Raw genomic sequence first — 20617 nt, 5'->3', positions numbered from 1 at the left:
ACACTTCACCCGTTGCTTACTGGTGGTGGTCAGAGGGCCCGGTGGCACCAGTGTTCGGCAGCCTCGCCTCTGTCAGTGTGCCCCAGGGTGGCTGTGGCTACTATGTAGCTTGCCATCACCAGTGTGTGAATGTGTGTGTGAATGGGTGGATGTCTGGATATGTAGAGCGCTTTGGGGTCCTTAGGGACTAGTAAAGCGCTATATAAATACAGGCCATAACACAATATATGACCCGAAACAAATAAACGACATTTTCAGGGATTTCTATAAAACGTTGTATTCACCACAAATAAACCCATCTAAAAAGGAAATTGATCAGTTTTTGGACAACATAACTCTCCCAAAATTATTAGACACTCAAGCAATGGCACTGGATTCGCCACTGACGCCAGGTGAACTCCAGGAAGCCCTGATAAGTATGCCCAATAATAAGGCTTTAGGTTCAGACGGCTATCCTGCAGAATTCTACAAAGAATTCTGGACGATTCTAGCACCAGTTTTTTACAGAACGTTGTTGGAAATCAAAGAAAAGGGCAGACTTCCATCAAATATGAATTCTGCAAACATTAATCTCCTGCTAAAACCAGGCAAAGACCCTGTATATCCCTCAAGCTATCGTCCAATATCCCTTATAAATGTAGACCTTAAAATAATCTGCAAAGCTCTCTCAAAGAGATTAGAGAAAATAACCCCCCTCTTAATTCATCCTGACCAAACTGGTTTCATAAAAGGTAGGCACTCATCAACAAATACATGTAGATTACTTAATTTGATAGACTACTCATACAGTAAAAACATCGAAACTACAATATTTTCTTTAGATGCAGAAAAAGCATTTGACAGAGTTAAATGGAAATTTCTATTTATAATTCTTCTTCTACACCACTGGAATCGGGAAATATAAAATATTTAAGTATTAATGTTTCTCCCAAGCTTGCAGATCTAACTAAATTAAACCATATCCCACTTTTAAAGAAGGTAGAAGGTGATCTGGCTAGATGGAAATGTCTACCCATATCACTCATGGGAAGGGTGCCGCTATAAAAATGATGGTCTTACCAAAAATAAATTATTTATTCTCAATGATCCCAACTAAACCGCCACAAGATTGGTTCAGATCTCTAGATTCATACATGTCCTTTGGAAAAATAAACCCCCACGTATAAGCTTAAAAACACTACAAAAGACCAAGGATAAAGGAGGATTAGAACTACCCAACTTTCAGCACTACTTCTTAGCCAACAGACTTCAATTTATCTCAGGATGGCTAAAACATACCTTCTTAGACGAACCTTGGCTAGATGTAGAACAAGCACTTTGCAATAATCTAGAGATTTCAGACCTACCATTTATCAGCTCAAACATCCAACGACATGAATGCTTCAAAAGCGTCAGCATCAGCTCTTCTCTGACAGCATGGTGGAAGTTTCTAAAATTGACGGAGTCTTCATTAATCCCATGCAAACGTACACCTATCTGGAACAACCCTGACATATTACAAAACAATAATATGATAAACTTTCCAGATTGGAGCTGTAAAGGAATCAAATACTTAGAACATATATTAGAAGTAACAGAATTTATTCCATTTGACAGACTAGTTACACAATATGGGATCAACAAGAAAAGATTTTTAGAATATGAACAAATTAAATCCATAGTAAAAAAGAAATTTAAACCCGGTCAAGTTGAACTACAAACACCACCAAGTGTGGTACAATTTCTTACTCTTAAAACCCCAAAATTACTTTCCAAAATATACAGAATGCTTTCTAAAACAGATGAATCAATATCACTTCCTATTGCAAAATGGGAAGCGGATTTATCAGTTAACTTAGACCAAAACTTCTGGTCTCAGATATGCTTAAAAACCTTTCATCTAATTAGAAATCCCAGTCTTCAATTAATTCAATACAAAATACTACATAGAGTACACTATACAGGTCATCGGATGTTGAAGATGGGCTTTACGTCTACCAACAACTGCTCACACTGCCAAACCAATTCACCGGACAATTATATCCACGCTCTTTGGTTCTGTCCACCAGTTCAGAAGTTTTGGCGCGAGATATGTGAAGACCTATCGAAGTGTCTGAAATGTAACATTCCAACTTCCCCTTTAGTGTGTTTGTTGGGCAGCTTAGATAATGTCACTACAGAAAAGAATTTAGCCCATATGGTTTTCACTGCCCTATGCATAGCCAAGAAAACAGTCCTCATGAACTGGAAAAATAAAAATAATCTTAATTCTAACCAATATAGAAATTATCTATTAGATTACATTAGTCTTGATACAGCCTCTGCCACCACATCAGATCAATTGCTCTGGGCTCCTTTGATCAGCTCCATCACCTAGTGGGGGGTCATAATTTGGTCCCACCTTCGCTGTTGTGATTGGTGTGGGGGTAGGGACAGGCTTGGGGCGTCGGGGGATTCCCCAGGAGCATCTTCCTTGGAGGGCTCAACCCGGGGTTGCGGTCATGGCCTATTAAGGGCTCTGTTCGCTCTTAGGTGACGGTTTCCTCGTGGCTGCGTGCAGCGGGGCTAGGGGAGGGTCTGTGCTGACGGACGTGGGTTACTGACCTGGTAGCCTGGCTGCCCCTGGGTGGGTCCGGGATGGGCGTGGGGTTCTGGGGGTGCTCCGTCTCTGGGCTGGGGCCCTGGCTGGGCCTTGGGGGCTTAGGTCCTGGGGTTGTGGGCGGGTGGGTGTATGGGGGGCCCAGCCCTGGCGCAGGGTGCTGCCAGTGCATCGAGCCACCTGGGGGCTCTTCAACTGGTGGGGGAGGCTGTTACATCTTGCAGGAGGTCTCCTCTCTTCAGGAACTCACTCTGCAGGAGGGGGAGATATAGGAAAGGTGGAGGAAGATCTCAGCCTGGGCGTCTATCGTCTTGTGTAGTCTGGAAGATGAGTGGATGACGGGGTGGGTGCAGTTTTCTTTGTGGTGGGGTCGGGTGGGCTGTCCCAGGCTCTGTGGGGCCGGATGGCGCTGCTGAACTGGGCCCCGGTCCGGATGGGCCTGGGCCCCCTTTCCCTGGTGGGTTGCAGAGTATGGGGGTGCCTACTGGGGTCAGCGGGGGAGCTGGCCCCAGGGAGGGGTCACTTGCCCCTCCCTTCCTTCCCTCCCCATCTCCAGCTGTCTCCCTCTTCCCGCTCCACCAGAATCACCCACACATGCAGGGCCTTGGGGTAAAGGTGTGTCACCAGGGTGCAGGGGAGGCATCCCCCCCTCTCTGTCCCCTTCTGGCTACCTGTGCCTCAATTTTATCCCACAACTTAGACATTCACATTACTCACACTCTCATAACACATACATATTCCTATATGTATGTTGTCTGTGTCTTGGGGGTGGGCACGCTACACAGAATCCAAAAGACCATCAGGGTGTACAACCTCACCCCTGGCGTCGTTGCCCACCTCTCAATTTTAAATACACGTAGACATTGAGGGCTAGCAGGAGGGGCTATGCGCTTACCTGCTGCTCTCTGGCAGGTAGCTCCATGCCCTCCTGGGTTTTAAATGCACCTTAGAACACACATGCATCAACACTACATATGAGCGGGCGGAGGGAGGTTTGGAGTCTTCACACCCCCCCCGTTCTCTGCTGCCTGTTGGAGTGGGGGGGCTAGGAGGAGGAGTTGGCCGTCCGATTGGGGTCTGGAATGTGGGGCCTCCCTGCTGCTGCCGAGTCGGGGCAGTCTGCTTCTCTCCACCCCAGGGAAAAGGGTAACACTACCTGGGTCTGGGTGCAGTTTCCCCCTCCAGGGGCAAGGGTACCTAGACCTGGGGCTTAGAGTACGCTTGGGGATGTGTGATTGTGTGTACAGTGTCTATTTATGTCTGTCTTCACGTTAGGTGAGTGTTGAGTAATTACATATGAGAGCATGAGGGTGGGAATGGATGTTTGTATCTGTGTGTGCCTGTTTGTCTGTGTCTATATGTCAGGTTGGGTATCAGACACCACCTCTCCAGCGACATCTCAGGCCCTCCAAGCTATGGAGGCCTATCTCCCCCCACCACTTCCCCTCTCGGCCTGGGGCTCGGTCACTCTGGCACAGCTGGCTGCCGGCGGAGCTCATGGGCACGTCACTGCAACCCCCCTGGCTTCTGCTCCACGGCTGCTGAGTGACCCCTCATCTGGGACTCTCCTCAGCTCTTTCTGGGATAGTGGCGCGTCTGCCCCTCTGTTGGTCTTCCTTGGTCTCTTGTGTTCTGAGGGCCCCTGGATGTCTGGAGTCTTGATCTCCTCCACACTTGCTTCATGCCCTGGAGGATGGGGCTGTGGCACACCCTCTAGCAGATCGTTACATGAAGGAACCTTTTAAATACAAGCGCGCTCATGCTCACAGGTGTACACACGGGTGATCACACACACAAACTACACCCTTTTTGTCTCCTACCTCAAAGCACACTGTGCGCTGTCGATCTTACGTGCTGCACAATAATGTTTAATATTTAGTATTTATTGTTATATTCCCATAGATCATCGTGATGATGTTGTTTATTATATTGCTCTTTTTTCTGCTTCTTTTCTCTTTTTTCTTTCTCAACAGGTGATCGATATATGTATTTTTGTCTGCTTATTTTGTTGTTTTTTGCCCTTTATCACCATTCCTCTTCCCCGCTGTTTTTCTTTCCCTCTTTCTTTCTCCCCTTTCTTTTCCCCAGTCAAGTCTGTCCCATATTTAGCAAGTGAAAATAAAATAAAATAAACAATAAAAGGTGAATCAAATAGACCATTACCGCAAGGCTGGGATGGTCCATTTGGTAAAGTAAATCCGTTGGGCATCTTTCTTCGCCTTTAGACAATAATTCTGATGGCAAAAGAGCCAAACGGGACAGGCCAAAAAAAACAACAAAAAAAAAACAAACAAATGTTTTCTAGCATATTTCTTTAAGTTTCCAAAAATATAATTTGCTGTATACACCATTTAAGATTGTTGTTGGGGTTTTTTTTGGTTTTTTTAAATGGACATACAGATCACTTTGACATTGAAACTAGAGGATTCCCAACAGCTGCCTTTGGGATCCTGATGGAGAACTGATGAACACTACGTTCTCCCTGTGCCCTATACTGCAAAGCAAGCCAGGGCTGTGTGTGTTATAGAATTGTGGATCAATATGATTGTCATTGTGCAAGGTGACTGGATCTTTAGCATGAATGTTTTCTACACAGACACCTACACATACATATCACATGCTCACAGACACACAGACACACACACACACCACATGTTTACTGTTGCAGAGACAAACGACACATGTTCACATGTGAGTGTTTTATCTGTCGGATGATTAATGAGATGTTTGTGTAAACACTGAGTTAATAAAAGAACTGCGAGAGGGGGCCGGAGTTGGAGTCGTCTGAGGTTGGGTGCAGAGCTCACAGCTCTGAGATTCCGACTGGGCTCCCCTTGCACAAGTTAAAACTGATCGATCTCTTTCTTGCTTTGTTCACGGGAAGTCTCTGAGTCAGCAAGGCCTGCAAGTGCAGACCTAACAGTGTGATATGATGAAATATGCCAGATGACGAAATTAAAACATCTATTGTTTCATGTTATATTATAGAATAGAATAGAATAGAATAGAATAGAATAGAATAGAATAGAGTAGCCTTTATTGTCATTGTACAGGGTACAACGAAATTGGAGTGCCACTCCCTTGGTGCAAAATGCAATAATAAATATAAATGTAAAATATAAAAGGTACAATAAAACAAACGTAAGTACTCAAACAAAAGTAAGTATGATATTTACAGGATAGCAGCATTAATATAATGACAGTATGACAGTATGAATAGCAGCATAATATAATGACAGTGACAGTATGGTATGGCTAAGCAGGTTCAATTGTTTTTGTGCTTATTTACAACGGTGATAGCTCTGGGAAAGAAGCTATCCCTGAATCTGTTTGTCCTGGTTTTATGTGACCTGTATCATCGCCCTGACGGTAATAGTTCAAATAGTTGATTGCTGGGGTGAGAATGGTCCTTGATGATATTGCCAGCTCTGCTGAGGTACCGAGAGTTTGCAATGACCTCCAGGGGCAGAGAGCAGCCAGTGATCTTCTGGGCTGTGTTGATGACCCTCTGCAGTACTTTCCTGTCTGCAGCTGAGCACCCTGCATACCATGTTGTTATGCCGTACGTTAGGATGCTCTCTATGGTGGGTCTGTAGAATGTCACCAGCAGCCTCTCCTCCAGGTTGTTCCTCCTGAGCACTCTCAGAAAGTGGAGACGCTGCTGGGCCTTTTTTTACCACCGCAGTGGTATTTGCAGTCCAGGAGAGATCATCAGAGATCTGCACGCCCAGAAACCTCATGGAGTGTACCCTCTCCACACGGTTCCCGTGAATGTAAAGTGGGGCCGGGTCTGCTCTGCCCTTCCTGAAGTCCAAGATGAGTTCTTTAGTTTTCGTGGTGTTCAGTTGGAGGTTGTTAACTGAACACCACTCAGTCAGTCTGTTGACCTCATCTCTGTAGTCCGACTCATCCCCCCTTGAGATGAGTCCAACCACAGTGGTGTCGTCCGCAAACTTTATGATGGTGTTTGAGAGATGGGTAGGGGAGCAGTCGGATGTGTAGAGTGTAAACAGGAGGGGACTCAGAACACATCCTTGTGGAGACCCGGTGCTGAGTGTGATGGTGCTGGACAGGTGGGGGCCGAGTCTGACAGACTGTGGTCTGTTTGTCAGGAAGTCCTTGATCCAGAGGCAGATGGGGGTGGAGAGTCCCAGGTGAGACAGTTTCTGGACCAGGATCTCCGGGATGATATGATTGAATGCTGAGCTGAAGTCCAGAAAGAGCATTCTCACATAGCTTCCTCTGTGCTCCAGGTGACTCAGCGCAGTGTGGAGCGCTATGGTGATAGCGTCCTCGGTGGATCGATTAGTCCTGTAGGCAAATTGGTGAGGGTCCAAAGTGGGAGGCAGACTGGCCCTGATGTGCTGACAGACCAGTCTCTCAAAGCACTTCATCACTACAGGCGTAAGTGCAACAGGCCTGTAATCATTTGGGCTGACCACAGCTGTCTTCTTGGCGATGGGGATGATGGTGGAGGTTTTGAGGCAGGGCGGGACGGTGTTTAATGACAAGGAAAGGTTGAAGATTTTAGTGAAGACTCCGGTCAGTTCGTCAGCACATGCTCTGAGAACCTTTCCATGTATTCCATCAGGACCTGCTGCCTTCCTGGGATTCACTGACCTTAGAACACACCTCACTTGATGCTCCCTAAGTGTTAGTGTGCCGGTGCTGGGGGCGGGTGGAAGTGGTGTGACAGCTGAGGGTCTGGTCGTCTCAAAGCGGGCGAAGAAACGATTTAGATCCTCAGCCAGCGAGGCATCAATCCTAGATGTCGCCTGGTTATTGCTTCTGTAGTTGGTAATGTGACTGATCCCCTGCCACATTTTTCTAGGGTCGTTGTCAGCAAAGTGATCTTCAATCCTCCTCCTATAGGCAGCCTTAGCTTTCCTGATGCCTCTACTCAGGTCTGCCCTGGCCGCCCTGTACGCAGCCCTGTCCCCTGACTTGAAGGCAGTGTTGCGGCTTTTTAGGAGGGATTGCACTTCGCTATTCATCCAAGGTTTTTGATTTGGAAACACCCTGACCCTTTTGTTGACGGTGACATTGTCAACACAGTTCCTGATGTACGAGAGTACAGTGTCCGTGTACTCCTGGAGGTTGTGGCTGGAGAATAAATCCCATACAGTAGTTGAGAAGCAGTCCTGCAGTTGAGAGAGGGCTCCTTCAGGCCAGGTTTTTATTGTCTTTGTCTGGGGCTTTGTTTTTCTCAGCAGGGGGGTGTAGGTGGGGGTGAGGGACATGCAGAGGTGGTCAGATCCAGCCAGGTGGGGGAGGGGTGTCGCTCTGAAAGCATGCCTGATGTTTGAATAGACATGATCCAAAGTGTGTTCTCCTCTCGTAGCAAAGTCCACAAACTGGACAAATTTAGGAAGCACAGTCTTTAGGCACGCTTTGTTAAAGTCACCGGCGACAATGAAAACCCCATCGGGGTGGGCAAGCTGTTGTTTGTTTATGGTGTTGAGCAAGAGGCTGAGAGCCGTGCAGACGTTCGCATCCGGCGGTATGTAAACAGCTATCACAATAACTACTGTAAACTCCCTCGGGATGTAAAAAGGTCTGCACAAGACTGCCAGAACCTCCAAATCAGGAGAACAGTGTGTGTGAATGATCCTGCTGTTACAACACCACTTGTTATGCACGTAAACACATAGCCCCCCTCCTCTGCTTTTACCTGAGTTGCTGTTTCTGTCGTGCCGGTGTAGCGTGCGGCCTGCTAACTCGACTGCAGCGTCGGGAATCAGCGGGTGAAGCCACGACTCCGTAATAAGAATAATGCTGCAGTTGCGTGCAAAGCTCATGGTGGCTATCTGTAGCTCCAATTCGTCCAATTTGTGGGTGATGGATCTGGCGTTCGATACGAAAAGGCTCGGAAGTGCTGGCCGGTGTGGTTGTTTGCGTAGCCTAGCATCTGAGCCCGACCGGCATCCCCTCTTCTGCTTTCTCTCCCTCCGTCGCCTCCTACGCTTGCTGGGCGGGCAGACCATACACGGTGACCCTGGCGGTCTCGCTATCTCCTCCAGGATGTTGTGTGTTCGCTGATATTCGCCAGAAACAGACAAACTATATTTGAAACCTAGGTCAATTAGGTTCTGGCGACTGTAAGAGATGGCGGCGTTGCAAACATTTAAAAATATACACAGTAAAAGTAAAAACGAGCACCAAACTGGATTATATTTGTTTCGTGGTGTCACGAAACACACTGTTTACGACAATATTCGTTCGACCATGGCCATGCAGGCACAGAGAATACCAGCATGGCCAGTAAAGATGAGGCAGAACCAGGTAGCTCCAAACAGAAGGACCAGTCAAAACAAATCGAGGACCTTATTCCTAAACGAATGGCTACCTATGTAGCATGGACATGGACCAGAAAACTGTACTATGCAAATTATGCAGGAAACTGGTCCCCACCATGGACTCAAACAAGACAAACCTTTTCTACCACCTACACAAGAATCATGTGAAAGTGTATGGGGAAAGTTTACGGATGAGAAGCAAAAAAGGAGTCATCAGGTGCTCAAAATAAACTTTAGTTTTTTACAAAAAACCAGTTCTGAAGCATTTGGCTGAATATGAGCAGATAATATTGCCCGAAACACTTCAGAATTCATCGTGCTGCTTTTGTCAGCAATCATTTAATCAATAAATACAAGAGAACCAGTTCCACAGGCAGCCATACATGCCCACGCCATGACACTTCCACCACCATGCTTCACTGATGAGGTGGTATGCTTAGGATCATGAGCAGTTCCTTTCCTTCTCCATACTCTTCTCTTCCCATCACTCTGGTACAAGTTGATCTTGATCTTGGTCTCATCTGTCCATAGGATATTGTTCCAGAACTGTGAAGGCTTATTTAGATGTCGTTTGGCAAACTCTAATCTGGCCTTCCTGTTTTGGGGGCTCACCAATGGTTTACATCTTGTGATGAACCCTCTGTATTCACACTGGTGGAGTCTTCTCTTAATTGTTGACTTTGACACACATACACCTACCTCCTGGAGAGTGTTCTTGATCTAGCCAACTGTTGTGAAGGGTGTTTTCTTCACCAGGGAAAGGATTCTTCCGTCATCCACCACAGTTGTTTTCCGAGGTCTTCCGGATCTTTTGACATTGCTGAGCTCACCGGTGCGTTCCTTCTTTTTGAGAATGTTCCAAACAGTTGTTTTGGCCACACCTAATGTTTTTGCTATCTCTCTGATTGTTTTTTTTTTTGTTTTTTTTCCCAGCCTAATGATGGCTTGCTTCACTGATAGTGACAGCTCTTTGGATCTCATCTTGGCAGTTGACAGCAACAGGTTCCAAACGCAAACACTTGAAATGAACTCTGGACCTTTTATCTGCTCATTGTAATTGGGGTAATGAGGGAATAACACACACCTGGCCATGGAACAGCTGAGACGCCAATTGTCCCATTACTTTTGGTCCCTTAACAAGTGGGCGGCACACATGCAAACTGTTGTCATTCCTACACCGTTCACCTGATTTGGATGTAAATACCCTCAAATAAAAGCTGACAGTCTGAAGTGAAAGCACATCTTGTTTGTTTCATTTGGAATCCATTGTGGTGGTGTATAGAGCCAAAAATGTTAGAATTGTGTCAATGTCCCAATATTTATGGACCTGACTGTATATAGTTTCATGCATCGGTCAAAACACTCAACTCCAGGTACACAACACCCAGCTGAAAACACTTCATACAAGTCGAGTTGCCCGAGATTCACAGAATTGCACCATTTTGTGATATATAGGGCTGTGCGATATGACCAAAAGCTCATATCCCGATATAAACATTTCTTATCCTGATAGCGATATATTTTGAAAAATTGTGCATTTTCTGTTTTCAGCTGGGCGTCGTGTGCCTGGAGTCGAGTGTTTTGACAGATGCATGAAGCTATACATTTTTAGACATAAGTTGTAATGACCGCCATTTTCTTTGTATTTATTACATGGTGTACTGCAGGCAAAGGAGTGTTCTTACGTTTAGGGTTTATTTTGAGCACCTGATGACTCCTTTTTTGCTTCTCACCTGTAAACTCTCTCTATACTCTTACACATGATTCTTGTGTAGGTGGTAGAAGAGGTTTACTGTATTTTCAGTCTGTGGTGGGGACTGGTTTGCAGCATAATTTGCATAGTACAGTTGTCTGAGAAATAAGCATAATGTATATGATTTCAGTTTATTTCGAAAAGTCTCAACAGGATCTTGAGCTTTATTGTGAAAGGTTTATGTGTAAAATAAACAAGCGGATGACGGAGCAACATGATGGTTTTACCATCGTTGTTGCTAATGAAAGTAACCAGTAACTTGCTCTCGACTAGATTAGGTCTGGTGTTGTACCCTGGTAAAAGGCAAACCACCTTATAAACACTGAAAATCCAGGATTAAGTTGAAAGTTACCTCACTATGCCCCAAATTGTGCTTCATAGCACAGGCAACATCCCTCTGTCAGCCAGAGTAAAACATCAACACAATCCTGACTTATCTGTGCTGAGATCTCTCCAAGTTATCCTTACAGAAATCTAAAGCAACATAACATCAGAAATTAAAGCTTTGAGAGAGCACAGTGCTGCGCTCTGATAACGAATGATTAGTACTTGTTAGAAACAGTGACTCCAATGTGGTTCCAAAGTATAACACGCAATGTTCCTAATGCACGATGCAAGATGACGCAGTTAAGCATTGTTGATGAATGTGATTAATGGTTTCAAATAGAGCAGGGCGATATGGCCAAAAGTATATATCACGATATACAGGGTGGGCCATTTATATGGTTACACTGTAATAACATGGGAATGGTTGGTGATATTAAAGTCCTGTTTGTGGCACATTAGTATATGTGAGGGGGAAAACTCCTCAAGATGGGTGGTGACCATGGTGGCCATTTAGAAGTCGGCCATCTTGGACACAACTTTTGTTTTTTCAATAGGAAGAGGGCCATGTGACACATCAAACTTATTGGTAATGTCACAAGAAAAACAATGGTGTGCTTGGTTTCAACGTAACTAATGGCCCACCCTGTAGATTTGAAAATTTGCCATAACAATATAACTGACGATATAATTTCTGCGAGACAAAATACAACCCCACAACTTTACTAGCGCAAAAAAACCCCCCATCCATTTATTTTCACTTAAACAAGCAGCTGTTTTTTATGTGCATTAAAGCTATATAAAAATTTAACAGTGCAAATGCAAATTCCTTGCTGAAAGTTTAATCAAAAGGCATTTCCAGTAGAAATGGGCTGACATATCCTGAGCATAACCATGTATAATATCCACTGAAGTTAAAAAGAGGTGCTTTGCCACATTAAACTGCAGTGTGCCAAATAAAAAAGTATTTTTCGGACCATAACGTGCACGGGATTATAAGGCACATTAAGCGAAGCAAAGCAGTCAGATAAATCAAACTTTATTCAACTCATTCTTCTTGCTTCCTCCACTTCTGTACCATTGATTCATTAATGCTGTTATTCCATCACAGCTGCTCTATTCCCATGTTGTTGCAATATATTAATGACTAACCTCGTATTGTGGATGGATTATCTCAGTTGTTCTCCTGACTGAAGTTTGGTCCGTTTACAGCATCCTGCCATGCGATTGCATTTGTCTCTAACCATCAGGAACCTTCACGTTAACTTTTATCGAGTGGAAAAAAGTTAGCGTTCATCCTGCAGCTTCACTGTTTATGTTATGCTAACATAGCTGTGTCGCTAGCGATCACGTAGCACATCATTATATACCAGCTAGCCCAACTTTAGTAACCCTACAAACGTCACTGCTGTTTAGTTTCCTGTCTTCATTTATGTTGGAAGTGATAGCAGAGCTGTACGTTTGAATTTTTCCAGAAATCTCTCAGTCAGAACATGCCATATCATGCTTAGGTAACTAGCGAAACTAGCAAGCTAACTTCCGCTAACTTCCTGCTAACTTCTAACTCCGTTAAATGTAATAAATTCTGTTTTCATGGATGCCTGGATGTTAAACCTCATAGTTACACCTGGTAAAGCAGCAATGCTAATCGTTTTATTAAAGATGAAAGAATTTAGACAGTTTTTAACTCTCAGTGATGCTGCAGTGTTCGTTTGACTTTGGGACCTGAAGAGGACCGAGTTTAGGACCCAGGTTACTCCCAGATTTACGAGCACCTTAGTCCGACAAATACGGCAATAACGACGGCCTGCTTGCATGTTCTACAAAAAAAATGTGCTTTGTTGTGTATCTGACGGACAAACACCAAACCAGTTCCACATCACTTAAGTTGTACCATTTTTACAAACCAATTCTGGTTCATCCGTTTCACTCAACAATCCACTTTCCCCCTTCTCATTCTCAGTTGCCGCCGTGCTTTTTCGGCCATGTGCGTATGAAAACAAAGGCACTGCACATGCGCGTTTTACCCATATTCTATCGCGATATTTCATTTTCTTATCGTTGCCTAACATTGTACCGGTATTACCGTGAACGGTATAATATGGCCCAGCCCTAGTTTCAAATGCCTTTGTTTAAATGTTTTTGACCTTAAATAGTTCTCAAATTCAACTTGATATCTCATTGTTTCTTAGTTTTAGACTCCCTTTAAAAAAAATAAAACTGTTAGTCACGGTTAGCCTAATTTTTTTCCCTTGTTTAGTCAGCTAAGAACATAGTTGCCAAGAAAATTCCTAAGCCGAACTACGGTTTTCACTGACAGTTCACTGAAGGACTTTTCTATTTTTAAATATACTTCCAGATGATCACACTGCTAAACCCATTGTTCCTATCTCTGGATCTTCAGAAATAAAATAAATCAGAGCAACGTTTATACCTCCTCTCTGAGTGCCTCTATATAGATCTGGCTCCAGTCCACACACCCACAAATATCAAAAGTTTTCTCATACTGTGAGCCTGTAGTGCATATGTGGAATATATTTTGTCAACACCTATTTTTCTTCTCCTTGTCACATCTTATTTCAAGCCTCTCTCCACTATCTAAGCAACCTATTCTAGCAGCTGCTAAAGCATCGCTGAGCTCCACTAAGTGTTTTTGGACAAGGCTATTCAGCCTTTGAGTCCCTAACAGAGCAGATTAGACGGGAAAAAGAGGAGAAAGAAAAGAGACTGGAGGAAAGATGCAGAGCAAGAGAGAGCAGCTCATAAATTATTCAACAGCACAACTTGGTCTCCTTCCTTAACACACACAGTGTTCACTGAGGTGCAGGAAGACTCTAAAAATAACTACTGTCCCACAGAAAAGAGCAGACCATGTCCCTGCTGAGCAGCTCCAGTCTGAATCAAAGTGAAAACATAGCCAGGACCTACTATTCGGAATTCTAACACCAGGATTTGTCAGGACATCACGAGGACAGAACTGAGCTGCCGGACATTCAGAAATAAATTGGGTGTCAGCAGCTTCGTGCTCATTGTTTTATTCACCAAAACTAAGACGTTTTGGTTTCCAATACGCCAGAACATAGTGATAGTCTATCTTACATGACATACACCCCACATCTTAGTAGTAAAGGAGACAAGCAGCACTGACTACACCTGCAACCACACCCCAGAGAGACATCACAGCTTCCTGGAGTACACTTTTAAAAGACTGTCAGGCAAGAAATAAAATCATGAATTTCAGCTGCTGTTCTGCTGCTCTTTAATCTTGGTAAATGGTAAATGGACTGGTTCTTATATAGCGCTTTTCTACTCTTCTGAGCACTCAAAGCACTTGGTACCTGAACTTCATTTCCAATCCTAAATATATTAAAACTGCCAGGGTAATTGCTCATTACTTACTGTAATGAGTAAGGTGTTAAAAGAATAAATAAGGAATTACAAATCTCTTTTGAGGGAGTGGTGCTGCCATCTCTGTTTACTTCAGGAAAGATTTAAAGGAACCTCTTGTTGAAGAGGTTTAAAGGGTATTCTGGTTAGAATTCTAATGTGCAGCTGTAGCAACACATTAGACTGGTTTAGCAAAACTCCCCAACTTGTTCTATTGTATTCTATTCTGCGATCTTTCTGTTTACATGGACCACGAATTTGAACTGAAGATAAACTGACTGATCAAACCCAATAGTTCCAGTGAGGATTCTCAGAGGGATTACGAAGTATCTGACACTTTTAATCACCTGAAAGTCACATACTCTCTCCTCTATTTCCATCGTCAATATACCACTAAGAAGACACTCACATGTACCAAAGTAAGCTAACATTATGAGCCGAAAAACATTTCTTTCTCTCCACTTAAAGAAACATCTATAAAACAGTGTCTTCATTTAGCTTTAACAGCTACATTAAGCAGAGGCTAACAGGTGTTAGCCTGGAGTAGCTAGCGGATTGGCAAAAGTTTGCATAAACTGGAGGAAAAAATATAGGTGATCATTTACCTGGTCCTTCTGGCTACAACACGTTAGTCCTTATAGGAAGATGTCAGTCCACAAAAGCAAAAGGGAAAAATTACTTCAGTTGTGTTCAGGATCTCTGCATTCTCACCGGTGCTCTGCCTGAGACAGACCTGAGTCGGCGTCAACTCAAAGGGAACGGACGGAACGGAAATATCCTGCTACTCTTCCGGTTTTTGTTTTTTCAAATTAAAACATATGCAGTTCATTTTCAACAAATAAAAAATAAATCGGGTGAATAACCCAATCAGTTTAGTTTTACAATTTAATCTTGTGTGTGCCAGAGCAATGGCATTGAAGCATGCAATTTATTATTAGTGAGATTCATTAGTCATCAGTGTGCAAATCCAATAAAACTGAGCCACACTATTTATTATTTATAAAATTTCTTCTTCTTCTTCTTCTTCTTCTTCTTATTTGTCAGATCTATTATTATTATTTTGCTAATTCATTATTCACAAGTTCACTATTTGAAATCTTTATTAATGTAATTACTACTTTGTTATATTACTATATTTTTCAGTAGGTTTTTTTTAAGTACTTCCACATGCTATACAGAAACTGCTCTGGTATCAAAACGTTCGATTTTATTTATTTGAACACTTAATGTGGTGTTTCCCACATACTTCATATTTAATATTCATATTTCACATTAGAAAAATCACACGGCACACCACCAAACAAAAATGTCACAAAAATCATATTGAACATTTTTCTCCGCGCACCAGGCATAGCGGAATTGGTTAGGTTTGTCCCCAATGTACCTTTTTTGCTTTGTTCTGACCACCACTCATGCTAGGGCCATCATCTGGGTCGGGATTTTCTCCAGAGGCCAGATATTACATTTTCTTTTCAAATATTTATCTATTTAGCTATTATGCGCTGCATTGTCTCATTCACAGCATGACTATTATGTCATTTCTTCTTCGTTTTCTTCTGTTTTACTAGCAGTGGGCATTCTATTTTATTAGAGCATGTAGTTGTACTGCCCTGGAAGTGGATGAGAATGTAATTGTTTTGGCCGTTACTCACGCCGGTGATTTAGAGTATCTTCCATGGCACACCTAATCATTTCTCCAGTGGTTGGGAAACACTGTTCTAGTCAACAAAAAAAGAGACTTCATTGTGTCGATTAAAGCTGACTTCAACATGAAAATAAAACATACCTGGTAACAACTGTAAGGTAGGGAGGGGTTTTCTCACACAGGACAAGATCCCTGGAGGTTAATGAACGTTGCCATGCAGAAAGACCCGAGCAGAACAAATCAGGGAGTGCTAAATCTAAACCACGGCATCTCCCCGTCAATAGCCAATCATAATTATTTCCTGTTTTCATGTGTCTAATATATACTTTGAATTTTGAACTGTACTTGACTTCTCTGTGTGCAGACTGCCTGACATTGAGAAGTCCACAGCTCTGTCTTTAACGAATCTTTAACTGCTTGATTACAAAATAGTGTAAGCTGCTAGATTGTCTCCTGAACTTCTCTCAGCAAAAAAATAAAAAACAAAAAACTACAGGCATCAGTCCATTTTTGGCAGAGCTACAATATCCTACAGATGGGATTTTAGAATAATCTTACTTTTATATAAAATCCAAAATCAGTTTGAACCTTTTTATGTTTCTGGAACTCTGTCACTCTGTATTCTAACTCACTGTTTTAGATTTCCATTGCCAAACTGTGGGGAAGCAGCCTTCCTGGCTGTTAATTTTAAATACCTGTAAATGTTCCTCAGACGATTATGAAGCACAGACTACTAACTATCCAAATACCTCAGACCTTTAACAATTAAATGTATAATTAAATGTGACCTAAATTTGACATTAATAGTCATCTCAAGATGCTTTATAATGAAAGTAATGACCTTGTAATATCAGAGAGAGAATCCTATTTATTCAACAAAACACTATAAACAAGCTTTTGGTGAGAGTGGGGAAGACGAATTCCTTTTAAAGAGGAAATGATCTGAAGCAGAACCCTGTTCAGCAGCCTAAGTTTATAAGTATGATAACTATGAGATGGTTAATTTAACCTGAATGAGGGCTTCATGGTTTCATATGTTTTTTAACATTATCTTGATTTACTTCATTAACGCCGTTGTCATGATCAGTCAGGCAAGACTCAAACGCAGGACTTTACGCAACGCATCCCTTTAATGCAATTAAAGGGATGTTTATTTACAAGTTGACACCAGATGATATATATATATATATATATATATATATATATATATATATATATATATATACATACACACACACACATATACAGTGAAGAGGGGTAGAGGGGCTCCAGGGGCAGGGAAAAAGCATCCAACACTCCTCTTCACACAACCCGTGACTCACTCATCTGAAACTCACTCCACACTGTGATCCACTCACGCTCACTCAATTGGGTCCAGGGGAAACCAGAAGGGATCCAGGAAGGTCTGTACAAGAAAGGGAAACGCTCGTTAGAAAGCCAGGGAAACACGATGGGAGATGGGAGCTGGAGTCATGAAGAGAGCTGGGGCTACATTGACTAAGGTAAGTACAATAATCCAATGAAGAACACTACCCATGCCTCAAGTAGTGGCAGGGGTAATGAGCACTTGAGTCGATTGCAACCAGGTGTGTTGGCCAAGGGCAGGGACCCAGAAAAGAGTGGCGCCCTTGCAGAGAGGAGCGAGGAGAAGAGAGAGAAACACAAACAAACAGTGCACTGGAGAGGACTGGAGGACCATGACAGCAGTTCATTCACTATAATAGCTATTTGAATGCCTTAGCACTTTAATGGTCACATCACTACTTATTGAAGATCAGACTTTGTTGAAAGAACTCCAGTCAAAAACTAGATGAAAACTGGAAAGGTGTTATGTCTTTAATTTCTGTTCCCTGGATTAGAGGAACACCTTAAAATGCATATATGGGATCTCATCTCTTAGCTAATCATAGTCCAATCTCCAACCATCCTTTTTTCTCTGAAGTTCCTGAAAGTAGTTGTAAAACAGCTAGCTGATCATCTGCAGAGGGATGGTTTATTCCAGGAGTTTCAGTCAGATTTCAGAGTTTACCTCAATACAGAAACAGCATTAGTGAAGGCTACGGCCTCTTAAATGGACTCTCTGCTCTTGTCCTGCTAGTCCTCGGTGCAGCATTCACATTAAGGGTTCTACACTGCAGTTATTTGAATCATATTTATCTAATAGACTCCATTTTGTTTTTGGTTTTTTTGCCTGTCCCGTTTGGCTCTTTTGCCATCAGAATTATTGTCTAAAGGCGAAGAAAGATGTCCAACGGATTTACTTTACCAAATGGACCATCCCAGTCTTGCCGTAATGGTCCATTTGATTCACCTTTTATTGTTTATTTTATTTTCACTTGCTGAATACGGGACAGACTTGACTGGGGGAAAGAAAGGGGAGAAAGAAAGAGGGAAAGAAAAACAGCTGAGAAGAGGGACGGGGAAAAAGGGCAAAAAACAAAAACCAACAGAATAAGCAGACAAAAAATACACATATCGATCACCTGGATCACCTGTTGAGAAAGAAAAAAGAAAACAAGCAGAAGAAAACGAGAGTAATAGAATAAACAACATCACAATGATATATGGGAATATGACAGTAAATACTAAATATTAAACATTATTGTGCAGCACGTAAGATCGACCGCGCACAGTGTGCTTTGAGGTAGGAGCCAAAAAGGGTGTAGTTTGTGTGTGTGATCACCCGTCTGTACACCTGTGAGCATGGACGCACTTGTTTTTAAAAGGTTCCTTCATGTAATGATCTGCTAGAGGGTGTGGGGGGCCACAGCCCCGTCCTCCAGGGCATGAAGCAAGTATGGAGGAGATCAAAACTCCAGACATCCAGAGGTCTCCAGAACACAAGAGACCAAGGAGGACCAACAGAGGGGCAGCTGCGCCACAATCCCAGAAAGAGCTGAGGAGAGTCCCAGATGAGGGGTCACTCAGCAGCCGCGGAGCAGAAGCCAGGGGGGTTGCAGTGATGTGCCCGTGAGCTCCGCCGGCAGCCAGCTGTGCCTGAGTGACCGAGCCCCAGGCCGAGAGGCCGAGGGCACCCCGCCTTCGAAGTGGTCCGAGCGAGCCCCAGGCTCCAGGCCCCGATAAGCAGCCGCCAAGGAGTGAGCCGGTGTGTCCCTCCACCCGCTCATATGTAGTGTTGATGCATGTGTGTTCTAAGGTGCATTTAAAACCCAGGAGGGCTATGCGCTACCTGCCAGAGCAGCAGGTAAGCGCATAGCCCCTCCTGCTAGCCCTCAATGTCTACGTGTATTTAAAATTGAGAGGTGGGCAACGACGCCAGGGGTGAGGCGTACACCCTGATGGTACCGTGTACCATGTACCGTGCCCACCCCCAAGGTCCTATATGTATGTGTAATGAGAGTGTGAGTAATGTGAATGTCTAAGTTGTGGGATAAAATTGAGGCAGAGGCAGCCAGAAGGGGACAGAGGGGGGGAATGCCTCCTCTGCACCCTGGTGACACACCTTTACCCCAAGGCCCTGCATGTGTGGGTGATTGTGGTGGAGCGGGAAGAGGGAGGCAGCTGGAGATGGGGAGGGAAGGAAGGGAGGGGCAAGTGACCCCTCCCTGGGGCCAGCTCCCCTGCTGACCCCAGTAGGCACCCCCATACTCCGCGACCCACCAGGGAAAGGGGGCCCAGGCCCATCCGGACCGGGGCCCAGTGCAGCAGCGCCGCCCGGCCCCACAGAGCCCGGGACAGTCCACCTGACCCCACCACAGAGAAAACTGCACCCACCCCATCATCCACTCATCTTCCAGACTACACATGACGATAGACGCCCAGGCTGAGATCTTCCTCCACCTTTCCTATATCTCCCCCTCCTGCAGAGTGAGTTCCTGAAGAGAGGAGACCTCCTGCAAGATGTAACAGCCTCCCCCACCAGTTGACTCCTTGTACATGTATTTAAGAGAAGTGTGTTAGCAGTATTCACCTTTTCCTGGTTGCTTCCTTCGCTGTATGTAGCAAAAGAATAAAAGGAGCTCAATCACCTGTTTATGAGCTCCTCGAGTAAACTAGTGCGCCAGGTTAGGGAGCTTTGGTTAAGGTGTTCCTAATTTATATATAAGTGATTGAAGTATATATGTTATTGAATTATTTATAGGACTTGGTGCAAATATAAAAATGTCTTCCATGTGTTTTATTGCAGTTTGAGCTTTACTTATGTGGATGTTTATTTTCTCCTTTGGTTTGCTAACCCCTGACTTGGGCTATTCAGATGCCCACCTGAATCAGGTATCATATAAAAGAGACCGTGCCCGGAATTCTTTTTTTTTTATTCTAAAGTTCTGGTTTCTAAAAATACTGTGCATTAATTGAACCAATTAGAGGGGTTGGGGTCCTTGGTGAGTAAATTCATGCTTTCCTTAATAAAGAGTACCATTTGATCGATAAATTTTATTCCAACCTCATGCCATTTTGTTTGAACTGACACAGAACTGCCGGATAAACTGACTACCCCACTTCATCCGTGAAGTCAAAGAAACACACACCAATTAGTTAAACTGCAGGAATGTCTTAAAGACATAAAGAACTGAATGACTTCTACTTTCCTGATTCTAAATTCTTCTAAAATCTTAGAAATGCGGTATCTAACCAGATGCTTACTCTGGATGGCATTACCTTGGCCTCCAGTA

General features: G+C 43.7%; 1 protein-coding gene across 2 annotated transcripts in view; it reads right to left on the bottom strand.

Moving 5' to 3' along the window:
- heatr5a (HEAT repeat containing 5a) overlaps positions 1 to 15122 on the bottom strand; it is a 57489-nt gene extending 42367 nt beyond the window's left edge. For both annotated transcript variants that reach the window (XM_013274973.3, XM_013274974.3), the window contains exon 1: positions 14944 to 15122. The gene's annotated coding sequence lies outside the window, so the exon portion shown is untranslated. The remainder of the gene's footprint in view (positions 1 to 14943) is intronic.
- Between the last annotated feature and the right edge of the window lie 5495 nt (positions 15123 to 20617).

Source organism: Oreochromis niloticus, linkage group LG19 (genome assembly GCF_001858045.2).
Source record: "Oreochromis niloticus isolate F11D_XX linkage group LG19, O_niloticus_UMD_NMBU, whole genome shotgun sequence".
Lineage (NCBI taxonomy): Eukaryota > Metazoa > Chordata > Actinopteri > Cichliformes > Cichlidae > Oreochromis > Oreochromis niloticus.
Note: the sequence above shows the minus strand (reverse complement) of the source record. Positions and strands in the feature narration are given on the sequence as shown.